The 17,867-nt window shown below is 39.2% G+C and overlaps 1 long non-coding RNA gene across 4 annotated transcripts in view; it reads left to right on the forward strand.

The window, feature by feature from the left end:
* The window catches only part of LOC106976889 (uncharacterized), a 319,186-nt gene that overhangs the window by 258,210 nt on the left and 43,109 nt on the right, over window positions 1-17,867 (forward strand). The gene's annotated exons all lie outside the window — the stretch shown is intronic.

A 17,867-nucleotide genomic window follows, 5' to 3' on the forward strand; every position in this document is an offset into this window, starting at 1 on the left:
TGAAGACACTGTCGTTTTCTCATCGGATATTCTTGCCTCCTTTGTGGAAGATTAATTAACCATATAACTGTGGGTTCATTTCTGGATTTTCTATTATTTTCTATTAATTTATATGTCTATTTTTGTGACAGTACCATACTGTTTTGATAACTACAGTTTGTAGTATATCCTGATATCTGGGATTGTGATACTTATGCTTTTGTTCTTTCTCAAGACTACTTTCACTATTCAGGGTCTTTTGTGGTTCCAATTTTAGGATTGTTTGTTCCAGTTCTGTGAAAAATGCTGTTGGTATTTTGACAGGGATTGCATTAAATCTGTAGATTGCTTTGGGTAGTATATACATTTTAACAATATTTGTTCTTCCAATCTATGAACATGGAGTGTCTTTCCATTTCTTTGTGCTGTCTTCAATTTCTTTCATCAATGTTTTATAGCTTTTGGGTACAGGTCTTTCACTTCTTTGGTTAAGTTTATTCCTAGATATTTTATTACTTTTGGTGCAATTGTAAATGGGATTGTTTCCTTCATTTCTCTTTCTGCTGTTCCATTATTAGTATATAGAAAAGCAACAGATTTCTGTATATTGATTTTGTATCCTGCAATCTTACTGAATTGATTTATCAGTTCTAGTAGTTTTTTGGTAGTGTCTTTAGGGTTTTCTGCATAGAGTATCATGTATCTGCAAATAGTGAGAGTTTTACTTGCTTCTTACCAATTTGTGTTCCTTTTATTTCTTTTTGTTGTCTAATTGCTGTTGCTAGGACTTTGAGTACTATGTTGTATAAATGGACATCCTTGTGTTATTCCCAACCTTAAAAGAAAAGATCTCAGTTTTTTCCCATTGAGTATGATGTTGGCAGTGGGTTTTTCATATAAGGCCTTTATTTTGTTGAGATATATTCCCTGTAGATCTACTTTGCAGAGGTTTTTTTTAAATCATGAATGATTGTTGTACTTTGTCATATGCTTTTTCTGCATCTGTTGAAATAATAATCATGTAGTTTTATCCTTTCTCTTGTTGATGAGATGTATCCCCTTGATTAATTTGCAAATATTGAGACACCCTTTCAATCAGGGAACAAATCCCATTTGACTCTGGTGAATGATTTTTTTTTGTAATGCATTGTTGGATTTGGTTTGCTAATTTTTTAGGGATTTTTGCATCTAATGTTCATCAGATATATTGGTCTGTAGTTCTTTTTTGTTGTGGTGTCTTTATTGAGTTTTGGTATTAGGGTAATGCTTGTCTCGTGGAATAAATTTGGAAGTTTTCCTTCCTTTTGGATTTTTTTGGAATAATTTGAGAAGAATGGGTATTAACTCTTCTTTAAATGTTTGGTAGAATTTTCCTGTGAAGCCATCTGGCCCTGGACTTTTATTTGTTGGGACTTTTTCGATTACTGATCAATTTCATGGCTGGTGATTGGTCTGCTCACATTTTCTCTTTCTTCTTGCTTCAGTTTTAGGAAGATATTTGTTTCTAGGATTTTAATCTATTCTTCTAGGTTGTCCAATTTGTTGGCATATAATTTTCATAATATTCTCTTACAGTCACTAATATTTCTGTGATGTTGGTTATTTATCCTCTGTCATTTCTGATTTTATTTGAGTCCTCTTTTTTTTTCTTTTTCTTTTTTTTTATAAGTCTGGCTAGAGGTTTATCAATTTTGTTGATCTTTTCAAAGAACCAGCTCCTGGTTTCATTAATCTGTTCTAATGTTTTATAAGTTTCTAATAATTTATTTCTGCTTTAATCTTTATTATTTCCTTCCTTCTACTGGTTTATTTGTTCTTTTTTTCCTACCTCCTTTAGGTATAAGGTTAGGTTGTTTATTTGAGATTTTTGTTGCTTCTTGAGGTGAGCCTGCATTGTATAATCTTCCCTCTTATATCAGCTTTTGTTGAATTCCAGAGATTTTGGACCCTTGTATTTTCATTTCATTTGTCTCAATTTAACTTTTGGTTTATTCTTTGATTTTTTGGTTGACCCATTCATTGTTTAGTAGCATGTTATTTCACCTCCATGTATTTGTGCTGTTTCCAGATTTTTTCTTGTGGTTGATTTTGTTTCATAGCATTGTGGTCAGAAAACATGCATAGTATGATCGTTTTGAATTTCTTGAGATTTGTTTTGTATCCTAATATGTAATCTACTCTGGAGAATGTTCCATGTGCACTTGAAAAGAATGTGCGTTCTGCTGTTTTATGATGGAATATTCTGAATGTACCTGTTAAGTCCATCTGGTCTATTGTGTCATTCAAAGCCATTCTTTCCTTGTTGATTTTCTGTTTGGGTGATTTGTCCATTAATGTAAGTGGGATGTTAAAGTCCCCTCCTATTACTGTATTCCTATCAATTTGTTTGTTTATGTTTGTTATTAACTATTTCATGTATTTGGGTTTCCTCATGTTGGGGGCATAAATATTTACAATTGTTATATCTTGTTGGATTTTTCCCTTCATTAAATAGTGACTTTCTTTGCCTGTTATAGTCTTGGTTTTAAAGTCTATTTTGTCTGATATAAATATTGCTACGCTGGCTTTCTTTTAATATCCATTTGCATGATAAATGTTTCTCCATTCCTTCACTTTCAATCTGCATGTGTCTTTAGGTCTGAAATGAGTCTCTTGTAAGCAGCATATAGATGGGTCTTGTTTTTATATCCATTCTGTCACTCTGTGTCTTTTGATTGGACATTTACATTCAAAGTAATTATTGATAGATATGTACTTATTGCCATTTTGTTACTTGTTTTGTGGTTGTTTTTATAGTTTTTCTCTGATCCTCCTCTTGCTCTCTTCCATGGTTTTCTGGCTTTCTTTAGTGATATGCTAGGATTCCTTCCTCTTTATTTTTTGCATACCTATTACTGGCTTTTGATTTGTGGTTACCATTAGGTATGTATATAACATCATCTTCACACAGAAGTGTGTATTAAGTTGATGGTTGCTTAAATTTGAGCCTGTTCTTTATTCCCCTCTATCCCATATTTCAGGTATATGATGTTATTTTACATTTGTGTGTATGTGTGTGTGTGTGAACCCTTGACTGATTTTTATACATATACTTATTTTTTACTGCTTTTGTGTTTCCTACTTTCCATACTCATACTTATGATCTTTCCTTTCCACTTGAAGAGTCTCTTCTAACATTTCTTGTAGGGCTGGTGTAGTGGTCACGAACTCCTTTAGCTTTTGTTTGTCTGAGAAACCTTTTTTTAATGTTTACTTATTAGAGAGAGACAGACAGAGCATGAGCTGGGGAGGGGCAGAGAGAGAGGGAGACACAGAATTGAAGCAAGCTTCAGGCTCTGAGCTGTCAGCACAGAGCCCGACATGGGGCTCGAACTCACGGACCGTGAGATCATGGCCTGAGCCGAAGTCAGATGCTTAACTGACTGAGCTGCCTACATGCCCCAGTTTGTCTGAGAAACTCTTTATCTGTCCTTCTATTCTGAATGATAGTCTTGCTGGATAGAATATTCTTGGCTGCATATTTTTTCCTTTCGGCCCTATGATATATCATGCCACTCCCTTCTGGCCTGCAAAGTTTCTGCTGACAAATGTGCAGATAGCCATATGGGGTTTCCCTTGTATGTAACTGTCTTCTTTTCTCTTGCTGCTTCAAAAATTCTCTCTTTATTACTACTTTTTTACCATTTTAATTATATGTGTCTTGGTGTGGACTTCCTTGGGTGGATTTTGTTGGGGAATCTCTGTGCCTCCTGGATCTGGATAGCTGTTTCCCTCCCCATATTAGGGAAATTTTCATATTAGTCCTTCAAATAAATTTTCTGCCCCCTTTTCTCTCTCTTCTTCTGGGATTCCTATAATGCAAATGTTATTTCTGTTGATGGAGTTGCTGAGTTCCCTAAGTCTACTTTTATTTTGCATAATTTTTTCCTCTCACCTGTTCAGCCTGATTATTTTCTATTACTCTGTCTTCCAGGTCGCTAATTCAGTCCTCTGATTCCTCTAGCCTGCTATTTATTTTATCTGATATATTTTTAATTTCATTTATTTTGTTCCTCATCTCTGACTGGCTCTTTTTTTATCTACTTGTTAAGGGTCTCACTGATGTCCTCCACTTTTTTATCAAGCCTAGTGAGTATCTTTATGATCATTATTTTAAATTCTCTATCCAGCATATTATTTACATCTGTTTCACTTAGGTCTCTCACTGTGGTATTGTCCTGTTCTTTCATTTGGGACATATTCCTCTGTCTCATTTTGTGTAACTGTGTCTGTTTCTGTGTGTTACGAAAATCAGCTACATCTTCTGCTCTTGAAAGTAATGACCTTATAAAGAGGAGGTCCAATAGTGCCCAGCTGTGTTCCCTGTTCACCAGAACCTGGCACTTTAGGAGTGTCTCCTATGTGTGATGTGCGTGCCTGCTATTTTGTCCTGGCTCCTTTTTCCTTCAGTCCAGTCATCTGCAGAGGCTCTCCCTGCCTTTTGTGGGCAGTGTTGGCTTCCTGGCCAAGTGAAGTTTGCAGTTTTAATAAGGTGCATGCTGGTCTGCCTGGACCTGCTGCACCAGGACTAAGCCAAGCATGACCAGGAAAGATAGAGCTTCTGAAGTGCAGAGGGAAGGCTTGGTGTAAGCAAGTTGAGTAGTGAATGCCAGTGCCTTGCTGCTTGGCACAGGTGGCTGTGTGTTTATGCTAGGGGCTAGGGGAGGCAGATGGCACCTGCCAGCCCCTGTATTCATGGAGGGGTCTTCCGTAGAGGCACACTCTGAGATGAGCACATAACTCTCCCTCCTGTATGCTCCCGGCACTTTCAAACCGCTGCTTCTATGCTGTATCTCCATGGGCTGTTTGTCATGCTGTCTCTCTAAGGGCGGGGACTCAGCTTCCTATTGCACTCCAGGCTCTCCTAGAACCCAGCCTGCTGACTTTTAAAATCCCAAGCTTTAAGTCCCTCTGGTTGTAAAACTTCACAAAATTCAGCTCCTCTTGCTTTTACTGCCAAATGTTGTGAAGATTCATCTTTCCCATATGGACTCGCCAGTGTGATAGTCTGTTCATCTCCCTTTTCCATACCTGTGACTTCCTCCCACCCATGGATGGCTGTGGTCTGTTTTGATTCCCACTGTGTCTCTGCCCTTCCCACCTTCTTTGATGTGGCCTCTTCTATACCTTTAGTTGTGGACCTTGTTCTGCCAGTATTTAGGTCATTTTCTGGGTCATTTATGCTGATGTGTGTGTGTTATCTAGTTGTATCCATGGTAGGAGGTAAGCTTAGGGTCCTCCTACTCTTTGATCTTCCCATAGTTCCTATATATATTTAAAAATATTTTAATATCTCTATTATCTATCTATCATCAATCATTCTATGTAACATTTTTTTTTGTCCACTCACCCGTCAATGTATACTTAAGTTGTTTCCATACCTTGGTTATTGTGAATAATGCTGCAATGAACATGTGAATGTAGATTGCTGTTAGAGATAGTAATTTCATTTCCTTTGAATATATACCCAGCAGTGGGATTGATGGATTACATGGTAGTTCTGTTTGTAATTTCTTAAGACACTTTCATACTGGTTTCCTGTTGACTCTACTAGTTGATATTCCCACCAATAGTATACAAGCCTTCCCTTGTCTCCAACTCCACATCAGCATTTATTGTTTACTGTCTTTGTGATAATAGACATCCTAGCAGGTATCAGATAATACCTCATTGTGGTTTTGACTTCCATTTCCCTGATGATTAGAGACATTTAGCACTTTTTCAGGCACCCGTGGGCTATTTGTAGGGCTTCTTTGGAAAAATGTCTATTCGGATCCTTTGCCTATTATTTTTCAGTTGGGGTATTTGGGTTTTTTTGCTATTGGGTTGTGTGAGTCTCTTGCATATTTTGGGTATTAACCCCCATCGAATATACTGTTTGTGAATATTGTCTTCCATAGTCTGGTTTTTCATTTTGTTGATGATTTCCTTTTGTTTGCAGAAGGTTTTGTTTGATGTGGTCCCATTTGTTTATTTTTGCTTTTGTTACTTTTGATTTGATCTTTGGGGTCAAATCCAAAAAATGATTGTCAGGACCAATGTCCAGGAGTTTTCCCCCTATTTTCTTCAGGTCTTATATTCAATTTTAATACGTTTTGAGTTGATTTTTGTGTATGGTGTAAGTTAGGAGTCCAATTTCATTCTTTTGCATATGTATACCAGTTTCCCCAGCACTATATATTAAAGAGACTATTCTTCTCCCATTGTATATTCTTAGAGACTTCATCAAAAATGAATTGACGATATATGTATGGAATTATTCCTGTTTTATTGTTTCTTTTTTCCTCCTTCTGGAGAAAGAAAAATTAAAATTGTGGAACAAGCATGTTAGACAATTTATGGCTTTTTCCCTTCACTTTGTCTCTGAGTGGGTGAAAAGTACCCATCACATTTGGGAGGAAAAGCTCTATTGCATTCAACAAATATTGATTGAGTTCTTACATGTGTCAGGCAAGGGCCTAGGTATTGGATATGAAGTTGTTTGTAGGGAAGATGGGAACATAAATGCTCTCCATGTGTTCCTGAATCCTACTCTCCAAGATCTAATGACTCCTACATCCATGACCGCCAGACCCTCTCCTAGAAATCGACCCCTTTCTGACCTCTAGTTCCAGTTCTACTTCATCATTATTTGCCTCCTGCTTGCCAACACCCCTTGCTTCTCATTTAACAAGCACTTACTGAGCACCCACTGGGAGTCAGTTACCCTTCAGGGTGCTTCAAATGCATCAGTGGAAAAAACAGAGAAAGATTCCATATATGCTACTGGTAATAGATTCTGTCAGCTCATCTAGGCATCATTAAATACTCAAAGATTTTTGAATTTCCTCAAAATACCCAGGACATTTCTAACTCCTGTCTTCTCCTCTGTAAGTACTTCTAGTCCTGTGTCTCTCTGATAAACACCTAATGATCTTCCAAGATTCATTTAAGTGTCTTTTCCTCTGTAAAGTCATTCCTGACTCCCTTCCTGAAAACAAAGCTAATGCCCCTTTTCTTTGTACTCCTGTCATATAATCACATTTTCCTGTCAATTTTCCACTTTAGATGATGATTTCCATGTGGAAAGAGATGGTGGTGGTTGTTGTTGTACATATTGACCTACTTACTATAGACACTTGTTTGGACGTAACTAATGAAAGGGACACAGAGAATGTCTAATATTCTAGGTATCTGGATAAGCCAATTTGTAACATAAACAATTTAAGAATATGCTGCCTTAAAACATTCCTGCTTATGTTTAACTTCATTCTATAAGTGCTTTTGAAAAATATTAATCATACTTAGATTCAGAGAGTCCCTGAAAAATGTGGGAATGTTGGCTAACTATAACATTCTTCATTGGAAGTCTTTAAGAAACCGTAAGGGATTTGAATTTGTTGAACCTGAAACCAACGAATACAGACAGCAATATAGAGGTAGATGATAGTGTTCAGATTTCTGCAGAAGGCATTCATCTGGTAACCATTTTGTCCGTATCGCTCCTAGATTACGCAGTGTCCTTATTCAGCATGTTCAGGACATTGTGTTATTTGTCACTACAGTGCCAGCACCTAGTATGGTGCTGGCACTCAGTGAGTGTTTGATGGATAAATGATATAATAGTCAAACAACAGGTTTAATAGGTATTTATTTAAACAGGCAGCTATTTGAACAAAATGACTGAATTACCACAAGGCTTTATTACCTAGGTACTAGCACAGACATCACAGACTGCTGTTGCAGACTCTAGTCAATTATTTAAGCTAATCTCAGGTGCCAAAGAAAATGAGCTGCCATAGAGGAAATATGCTTACTGTATGAAATATGAAATGAGAGAATAGGTTTTACTTTATGTTTAAGGAAACCTTGACTCTGATGAGGAGACATAATTTTTGTGGGACTAACCCTTTCAATATAAAAACAAAAACTTTATTGTCCAATAAAATATTTGGAAAAACAGCTTGATTTTGTATCAAATGGCAAATATACCACTGTAAAGTACAGTTTCCACTAACCAAGTCAATGCAGGCCAACAAATATTTTCTGAACACCTTTATGTCAGCTCATGTGATGTAAAGATTAATATAATAGCTCTTTCCCTCTAAAAGTTTTAAAATAATGCGTTAGCCCTTGGGTGTGGTGTGGTTTAATGAGAGATAACTGAATGAGTAATTGATAGACCCAGTTTTTAATTTTTAAAGCAGGTACGTCCTTGACCATGTCATTTAGGCCATGCTCCCAGGATACATATGACTGCTTATCTTGCGCCAGACACTGGGTGAGCTCTAGTCTCAGAACTGGAACTTGGGAGATACTCAATAAATACTTGCTGAATGTGTGAATGAATAACTGAAGTTAGAACATCAAACAGTTCTCTGTTCCTGCCTTGTTGATAGTCAGAATTTGGTGGTGGAAACATGATTAGGGAACAACTCATAAAGCATCCTTCTGCTTGAATGAAGGTTAAGGAAGACTTACAGTTTCAGCTCCAACTGTGTTTGTTTATTTTTAATTTTTTAAAGTTTACTTATTTATTTTGAGGGGGTGGGGCAGAGGGAGAAAGAGAAACCCAAGCAGGCTCCACTCCACACTCAGTGCAGAGCCTGACATGGGGCTCGATCTCACGAACTGTGACTGACACGGGGCTGGATCTCATGAATTGTGAGGTCTTGACCTGAGCTGATAACAAGTGTTGGAGGCTTAACTGACTGAGCTACCCAGGCGCACCCCAAACTGTGTTTTAGAAATACTAAGTTTTCCAGGGAGGTTGTCCATTTCAGGCAGAGGAAACAGAGGCCTAAATGTGAAAGGTACCACGGGGTTTGGGGGATGTGAAGATCTGGTGGTTTGGCTATGTTTGGGGAAGGGTTGAGGAAGAGGGTGGAGTTGACCCAAGAGACAAGTAGAGCCATTAAGAAAAACCCATGACAATTTAATGTACGTACTCATTCAAAGATGCCCGTGAATGGTACTGCCACTCTGGAAGACAGTTTAACAGTTCATTATGAAGTTAAAGCTACATACACAGGTCGATCCATTCTTAAGCATGTACCCCCAGAGAAATAAAACTTATGTTCACACAAAACTTTCTGCATGAAAGTTTATAGCAGCTGTATTCATAATTGGCCTAAACTGTAAACAACCCAAATGTTCCTCAGCGGTTTAATAGATCAGCAAACTGGGGTACATCCATGTGATGGAATACTATTTACCAATAACAAAAATAGTAATAGACACAACTGCTGGAAGGGATCCCACAGGTGAGTGAAAGAAGTCAGTTTCAAAAAAGTCATATAACTCATGATAGCATATGTATATTATTCCCAAAGAAAAAATTACTGTAGTGACAGAAAACACATCAGTTGGTTGTTAGGGGTCAGGTGTGGGGAAAGGGGGTAACTACAAGGGAATAGCCTATGGAGTTATTGAGAGGAATGAAACCGTTCTCTATCCTGACTGGCGTGGCGACCGCACAAATCTGTCTGTATGCTTACTATGCACGTGTCACAGTGCAGAGAACCATACTCACACAAAAAGTGAATTTGGCTCTATGTTAATTTAAAACTTTAAAAAAGGTGACTGCAAATGAGATGAAGCCTGTTAAAGGGCTTCTTTAACATTCAAACTTCTACATATTATATTTTGTATTATAGATAGAATATGACCTATTCTATTTCTGATGTGATTCATTTAGACCACTCACATCTCCCTTCACTTTTGTCCCTAAAAATGATACAAATTATATCTTGTACTTCTCATTTATAAATTTGAGGCTTTTAAAAAACCTTTTTGTAAAGTGTTTGTGGAGGTACAAAATGTTCCATTTTGGTGGGAAATGTTAGACTTGAGATATGCAAATATTAACTTCTGAAAAAGCCCCTTTTATGTACTTAGATAGGATGAGGATTCCTAGGAAAACAGCCTGGGAATGAGACTGTAATTTCCCCTCAAGGATCCTCTGGCCCTTGGCTGGGTTGGGAAGGCCACTGACAATAACCTCTTTCTGTGAACCTTGACTCTCCAGTCCAGAGATGCTATGTCCTGCTGTGCCTTGGTGTAGTCTCATCTACTTTATGCAGGTTCTTAATTTAATACTTGCGAAAGGGTAGAGCAGCAAGGAACATGGGAGCTCGTCTTTTTACAGAGGAGGAAACCAAAGCCTAGAGAGGCCATGGTTCTTGCCCAAGGTTCCAGGAGACCAGGATTGAAACCCAGTTTATTCGGATGGCTGGTGGAGTACTCTGTTTCATATTCTGCTGCTTAAAGCTTGAACTGTTTGCTTGGCGTTTGGGAGAAACTATCCCATGACTCTGCGGGTAGTCCTTTTGCCTTCGTAAAATAGACTTAAAAACTGATAGGAAGTACGCAATTCATTAACCCCATGCTTCATAAAAGGAAAATAAATCTAAGTAGGCTTCTTTCCTTTCCGTGGGTGTTTGTGAGTTTCTTAATGAGAAAGTTCACATGTGAGGGAGAAAGGGACCCTTGAAAAGCAGCCTGACCTCAAGCTGATAATCACTATTTTTTTTTTTTTTTTGGAGAGAAAATGCTTTTGCCTCTTTTAAAGGGACAAGCCCAGGCTCTGACTTGCTTTTCAAAAAGTGGAGATGATTTGTATTGAGTCATGCACACTCCCTTGCCTAGTTCTATTTATCACATTGTGTGTGTGGGGGGGGGCATTTTCCTTATGTCTTGGTGGAGTTGTGATCAGTGGGGGATTGAGCCCAATTTCAACTTCGAAGAAGCAGCTGACCAAGCGTCGAGCTGATCTCTGACATAAGGTAGCTTAGCACATTGAAAGTGCAGTAGCCCAGGCGGCTAGCAACTAGATTTGGATGGTGACTTCGCCACTAGATTCGAGTAAGTTATTGCCCTTTGTCAGGCCTCACTGTTCCTGTGTGCAAGACACAACATTTGGATTATATCAAGAAGTGTACCTACCTGGCCTATGGGCTACACTCTCCCAGTCTTGGGACCATGTGGGCGTCACTAGATGACCAGAGACTAGACCCTCCTTCTCTGATTCCCAGAATCGTTGTCCGTGGTAATGGTGCTCTAAGTATTAATGGAAATTACTCACTGATGCATCATCATTAACATATGTTTGATGCCAAAACATTTGTTTGTTGTTGAATGGAAGACTAAACAGATTAATTCATATTTGTGCTAGAACTAAGGTCACTCTCTGACCTGTGGCCTACCTTCCACACCTGGAGCTGCCTGAATCCTGTCTCCTGTGGCCTTACCTGGAACCACGACACCATCCGCCACCCACTGACCATCTCCCTGCCAAGCTCCCCTCTCATTTAGCTTCTCTGAGAGTTGTACCTACCGGAAGGAATTCACAGTTTTTCATGGCTCTGTAGACAAAGCCCTTTGGATACTTAAGTGAATAAAACAGACTGTTAACAGCGTGAAATGATGTTCTGCACAGGATGTGCCTCAAACAGGAACTGGCACATGGTTAATAGCCCTATTATCATCATTATTATTACTCCAATTGTTATCTTTATTAATAATTTAGAAAAAAGGCTTCTGCTTATCTATAAGGGATTATCATTAAATATGTATTCTTCTGCTTCCCTATCTTCTCGACAACAACCAAAATCTATTGTAGCTTCCAGATCTGAATATTCATTCCCTGCTCTCTGAGGACGGCTGAGCCAAGCCCAATTTCACCAGGACTATGATTTTATTATTTCCGGACTCTGCTCACAGGAAGTAGTAAGTGAAGCCTTATCATCTAAGATTTCTTTCAAATGGGAAGTTTGCATGTTTTCTCTTTTATAACTAAAAAGAAAAGGAGAGAGAAAGAGAGAGAGAGAGAGAATACTCACTTTGCCTTACTAGAAAGTCAGTTCTTTGTTCCTAAAGAATCCAGAGGCTTTTTCTAGTCCCCATCCCAGTCTACAATAGACCTTTCTATACTTTTTTCATAGCTTCATATACACTTCTTTCATGGATACAATACATCAATCAGTGTGAGATGTTTTCCAACATTGAGGTGTAATCTGTATGAAAGCAGGGACTCTCATCTTCTTGTCTTCTTTGCTTGCCACTACCTGATACAAAGTAGATGCTTAATAAATACTGGTTAAACCAATGATTTTTCATGTGAGGTGAGAGGAGGAAGTCCTTTGAAGAAGCCCTGTCTCCTGTCTCCCTGAGTGAGGATGAATTGACCTCACCTCCAGAAGCAGAGTACAGGTGCTTACACAAGTCCCTTACTCTTCACAGATGCCTGGCCTAAGCCTTTGGTGACTTTGATGGCTAATTTTATGTGTCAACTGGGCCAAGCAATGCCAAATAGCTGGTTAGACATTATTATTAGGTGTGTGTGCGTGTGTGTGTGTTTGATGGTGTTTCTGGAAGTGATTAGCATTTAAATTATGAGCCGAGTAGAGCAGGTGGCCCTCCCCAGTGTGGGTGGGCATCACCCAGTCCACTGAGGGCCTGAACAGAGAACAAAAAGGTGAAGGTTGAATTCACTTCACTGTTGAAGCTGGGACATTAATCTCCTGTCCTCATGCTCCTGGCTCTCAGGTCTTCAGACCCAGTCTAGAACTGATAGCATCATCTCTCTACATCTTGGGCCTCTGAGCTGTGTCACAGACTCTGCTAGCCTCCTGGATGGCACATCAAGGGACTTTTTAGTTTCTATAATCTCATGAGCCAGTACCTTATGATAAATTTTGTACACACACACACACACACTCACTCACTCACTCACACACATCTCCTATTGGTTCTGACTCTGGAGAACCCTAACTAATACGGGGACAGACCTTCAAAAATAATTACTGTTGGTGTGCCTGGGTGGCTCAGTCGGTTGAGTGTCTGACTTCAGCTCAGGTCATGATCTTGTGGTTCGTGAGTTCGAGCCCCACATTGGGCTCACTGCTGTCAGCACAGATCCTGCTTTGGATCCTCTGTCCCCTTTTCTTCCCCTCCCCCACTCGTGTGCCTGTGCACACATGCTCTCCCTCTCTCTCGAAAATACACATTAAAAAATTTTTTAAAAATGATTACTATTTATTTGATCCTATTTCTTTATAAATGTTATATCCTTTTCTTTTTCCACTCAGAATATAACTAGGCTTTCAGATAGGGCTACAAAATAACCTCTGTTGAAGGTGAATGATGCTGAGCAAAGTAACCATATCATTTGGTCAAACCATCAGCAAAGTTTGCATTTCCAAGTATTGCTTTTGGTATCTATCTATCTATCTATCTATCTACCTACCTACCTACCTACCTACCTGTCGTCTATCTGTCTATTATCTATAATTTTTTCTCTTTTTTAAAAATGCAACAGTATGGGGACACCTGGCTGGCTCAGTTGTTTAGGCATCTGACTCTTGATCTCAGCTCGGGTCTTGATCTCAGGGTTTGTGAGTTCGAGCCCCACATTGGGTTCCACACTGGGCATGAAGCCTACTTAAAAGAAATGCAACAATATGCTGTTATTAGGCTCAAGGAGCAGAGCAGGGCTTTTTCATGGAGACTTAAGCACACCATGGTTACTTCTGCCACACTCTGTGTTGCCATATTATCTTGGACCCTGACCTTGACCCCATGTGCTAGGTCTTGCTCCCATTTTGCACATAACAAATCTGAGGACTAGGAAAGATAAGCAGTGTGCCCTAGGTTCTAAGTTTAGCCTTTGCTGCCTCCTAAAGACACATGTTATTGGAAGTGGGAAAGACGGTAGAATTTTTGTTTTTTTTTTTTAAAGTTGAAGAATCACAAGCAGCAAGGTACGAGGATAGGAAAGAACATGGTGTATCCGGGGAACCCAGAGTCGTCGAGGTTACATGGAGTGTATCAGGAAACAGGGTGGCATCCTGTGGGTCTGTGCACTGGTTTGTAGGTCTGAGCAGCAAAACAGTGATGGCAGACTGGTAGCTGTTAACACCACACTGCTCTCCCTAGAAACTGGAGGGCAAAGCCTGCTTATTCTTAAGAAAATACGGCCTTTCCTTTCAACCTTCAGCTGTGTAATTGATGATAGAAATAATTATCAAAGGGTTTAGAACTGGCTAAGATTCATAGAAGTCTCTCTTAAGAAAAAAAAAATTCCACGGTAATCCAGGTTACATCCAATCCCCGAGTGGATGTGATGCCAATTACTGCCACCTGCCCCATCTTGTCTCGGTTATGACACCCCAGGGAGAGCTGCACTTAAGGCCCTGTCAAAAATGTCAGCTCTGCTTCTGGGGCCAGATGCAATAACTTCCCTTGAAGACTGCCGGGGCTGCATCCCACGTGAAAAGCAACATTAAATCTTCCCTCAGGCTAAACAGTGACTGCCAATCTAGCACTGTGTTTTCAGCATACACAGGGAGACCGAACCCTTCCTCCGGAAAGAATGTGCCAGATGTTGCGCCAGATGCTCTAGATAGGTTGTCATTTAATACCTGACACCTGAAAGCCTATTTATCCTCATTCCCAATTCACACATGAGAATATTGAGGCTCCAAGGTCACGTGCTTTATGTGGATAAACAAGGATTTTAGCACATCATTCTCAACCCCTACATATATTCTCCATCTCTTCTATTATAATTGGCAAGAACTTTGCTTAGATTTCTTTTGTATTCTTTAATTGGGATCCCTTGGTAACTTTCTCCCCACTGTCTTCAAAATTCTTAGTTTCCATCCCCAGCGCCCACCAAGAATCTAACTTCAATTCGGACTGACTGGAAACATACACCGCCATCTTGGTTTTTTACAGTGGAACCCATGGAAACAATATCAACACTAAGGAAAGTCTCTGTTGTGAGGGCCCCAGTGACAAATATAAAAATGAGAAAGTTATTGGCCATATTTTCAAGTTTTAGCCAGAAGAGCTGTTAAAACGAATGGAAATGATTATTACCCGTTTCCGAAAGTGATGGAATTCTTCCTCTCTAGGAGCTCGTATACTTGATGAGTACCTATCAATTTCAAGTTACTTTTACAGGCAATACACCATGAGATGTTCACAATAGCCCTGCCACGCAAATAAGTTAGGAAATACAGCTGTCCATCTGCAAAATCCCTTGGTCAGTGTCTCAAAGCTGTAGGTACTGGACCCCAAATTCAGTGTTAAGTATTCTGATTACAGACAGGGCTGTTTTCACAGCTATACAGTTGACTCCCAAAATGTGCCTAATGCTTAACTATTTCATATTCATTCACTTGTTTATTCTTCCACATATTCTTTCAATAATATTAGTCTTTTTTTTCCCATTGGACAGACATGCTGTGTGAGAACATAAAAAAAGCTTTATCAAATAGCTCACAATCTACTGCTACTAATAATCGCAATTCAGTAAAATAGACACAACCACCAAAGATTGAGATCATCATAGCTACAAAGAAGAGATGGAGTTTTGTTTCAATGCCTCACAGAAGTTGCTTGATGTGGCTTTGACAGATAAGGTTTTACCAGGTGGCTAAACATGTGAAAACCTTGTCATGTGAATTTTGCCTGAAAGTCTATTATATTTAATTAAAAGAACAGTGGTTTCAACAATATACAATGATACCCATGTGTTAACAAGACATGCTTTTGCTTTTCTTTATCTCAGGATAACATTTAATTACATTGGGCCTTCCTTCAATCTAGATGCTTTTCCAGTTGTTGGGTATAGCCCCTACACCGTGTTTTAATTAAAAGATTTTTCTCTTTGTTAATACGGTGTTTCTTTTCGGATTGTTAGTATTAGGAAGCATGAGTGTTCTTTGCACATTGTGGGAGTATTTGAATTTCCCCCCAGGGAACTGGGTAGTTCACATACAATTTCTTGCATCAATCACATCGATTGAAAGAGAAGCCCTCCTGAAGGGCTTTGATTTATGTTTCGAAATAAAAGACTAAACACAATTATGAATGGAAACATTAAACACACATGATGGTTGTTCAGTGCTCGCTGCATGCGTGAGCCATAGTTCAGCCATCCACTTTGACACAGTTATACTTGAGTATGTAGCCATAAAAAAAACAAAAAACATAAAACAAACAAACAAAAAAAAACAACCGTTGGAGAGGATGTGAAGATTAGGTATCATTCTTCCCAACGCTCCAGATGAGCGTTCAAAACAAATGCCAACCAGGGCCAGGCAGATAACTGGGATGAAACAGGCCCTCAACACAGAGAAAGGAATGTCCCATCTAATCGTGTAGCTTCAAGTCCGCTATAGTGAATTCTCGCCATGTAGTAACGTGGACTGTGGTTGCCAGTTTTTCTGATTTTTTTACAAGAAATTGAAAAATGAGATAGTTCATCAAAATCTCTCAATATTTACATTTTAGTATTTTATTCATTCATTGTGAATTCATTTAAACTATGAAGAGCTAAGCAAAGTGCATTAGAGGGCTGGTTGTGGTCCACCGTTAGGCTAGGCCTTCGGCTCTCGCATGGGAGTCAGTCTTCGGCTGTCCATAGGGCAGGACCACCACTGACCATTCGGATTGTATTTCTGATTGCTCACTCTAGTAGTACTTTTATCTAGGTGGGGTCAAACTGGATAGTTTCTGGGGGTGGGTTTATATAGCAATGACCCTACAGATAGCCACTGCACCTGACGAATTGTTAGTGCTGTGGGGCAGGATGGCTGAGAGGGAAGTGGGAACTAGTCTCATTGCTACACCTGCCAGGCATCCTCTGACTTCCCAGCTAGATAACACGGAGATGATTTCAACAAGCTCTGAGGTTTTATCTAAAGGATGTGTTAAAAAAAAAAAAAGATAAAGCTTTGTGAAATGGCCAAATAATTGTATTCAGAGTCCCAGAGAAGTATGAATAACCAAAAATCCTGCTCGTGTTCATTTTGGAGTAAATGGAGCAGAAAAACAACCAAATCGACAGGATGATATATTGTTAAACTGGCTAGGCATGCATAGCTTATTTAAACCAATAAAAAATGGTATCATAACTCCTTCATCTGAACTCCTGCATTATGTTTGCCTTAAAAACCATAAAATCAGTCACCTGCTCTGCGATCGTTTTCACTTTTCTGTGTTCTCTTCTGGGTTAGTCTGTGTGTTCTAGGAGAAGAGCTATCAGTGTTAAATTATCCTAGGTCAGAGTTGTGGTCTCTCTCCATTGTTCCGGTAAATTCAAGGTAGAATGGATTTAATACTCAATAGCACAAGCTCTGGAGTCCGGCTGCCTAAGTTTGAATCTATCTTCCCTATTTTGTAGCCAGGAGTTTGGGGCAATTTCCTTAATAGCTCTGGGTCTCAGTTTCCTAAGATGCAAAATAAGATGTTGTGAGAGTTGTTGTGTGGATGAAATAAGTAAAAATGGTTAAAACAGTGCCTGGCACATAAGCGTTCAAGAAATGTCACCTACCGCGATTCTGTTTCTTATTGCTTAGATGCCCAGGTGATATCCAACTGATGGATTTTCTCATGACCCACCAGTGGTTTCCAGCAAGTACTGGTACAGAAGGAGGGGTGTTCTGTCAGAGAGACCCAAAGCATGTTTCTTCCATGAAAGAATAAAAAATGCTTCGTGGTTGGGAAACTGATGGAATCGATGAATGAAAGTGTAAATGAAAACAGGGATGAATTATACAAATTGTTGGCACCACGTTCAAATTATATTTTCCCCTTTGTTTTCCCTAGTTTAGAACAATGGTTGGCCTAATCTTTAAAAAATTGTCAAATTCTATTGAAAGCTGAATATAAATGTGAAGAGAGACCAGATTCACTGCTCACCATCAACTGCAACCCATCCCTTTGTTAATTTCATCTTCTTTTCCTGTCCAACTCAAGGTGCTGCTGTGGCTCAGCTTTGTCTCCTTGCTGCTGTGACATCATGCTGTTGCCTTCCTTTTGACCTTCACGCCCTTTCTCTTCCTTTCCACCTTACCAAACGC

The sequence above is a fragment of the Acinonyx jubatus genome, chromosome F2 (assembly GCF_027475565.1).
Source record: "Acinonyx jubatus isolate Ajub_Pintada_27869175 chromosome F2, VMU_Ajub_asm_v1.0, whole genome shotgun sequence".
In the NCBI taxonomy this organism is placed as follows: Eukaryota; Metazoa; Chordata; class Mammalia; order Carnivora; family Felidae; genus Acinonyx; species Acinonyx jubatus.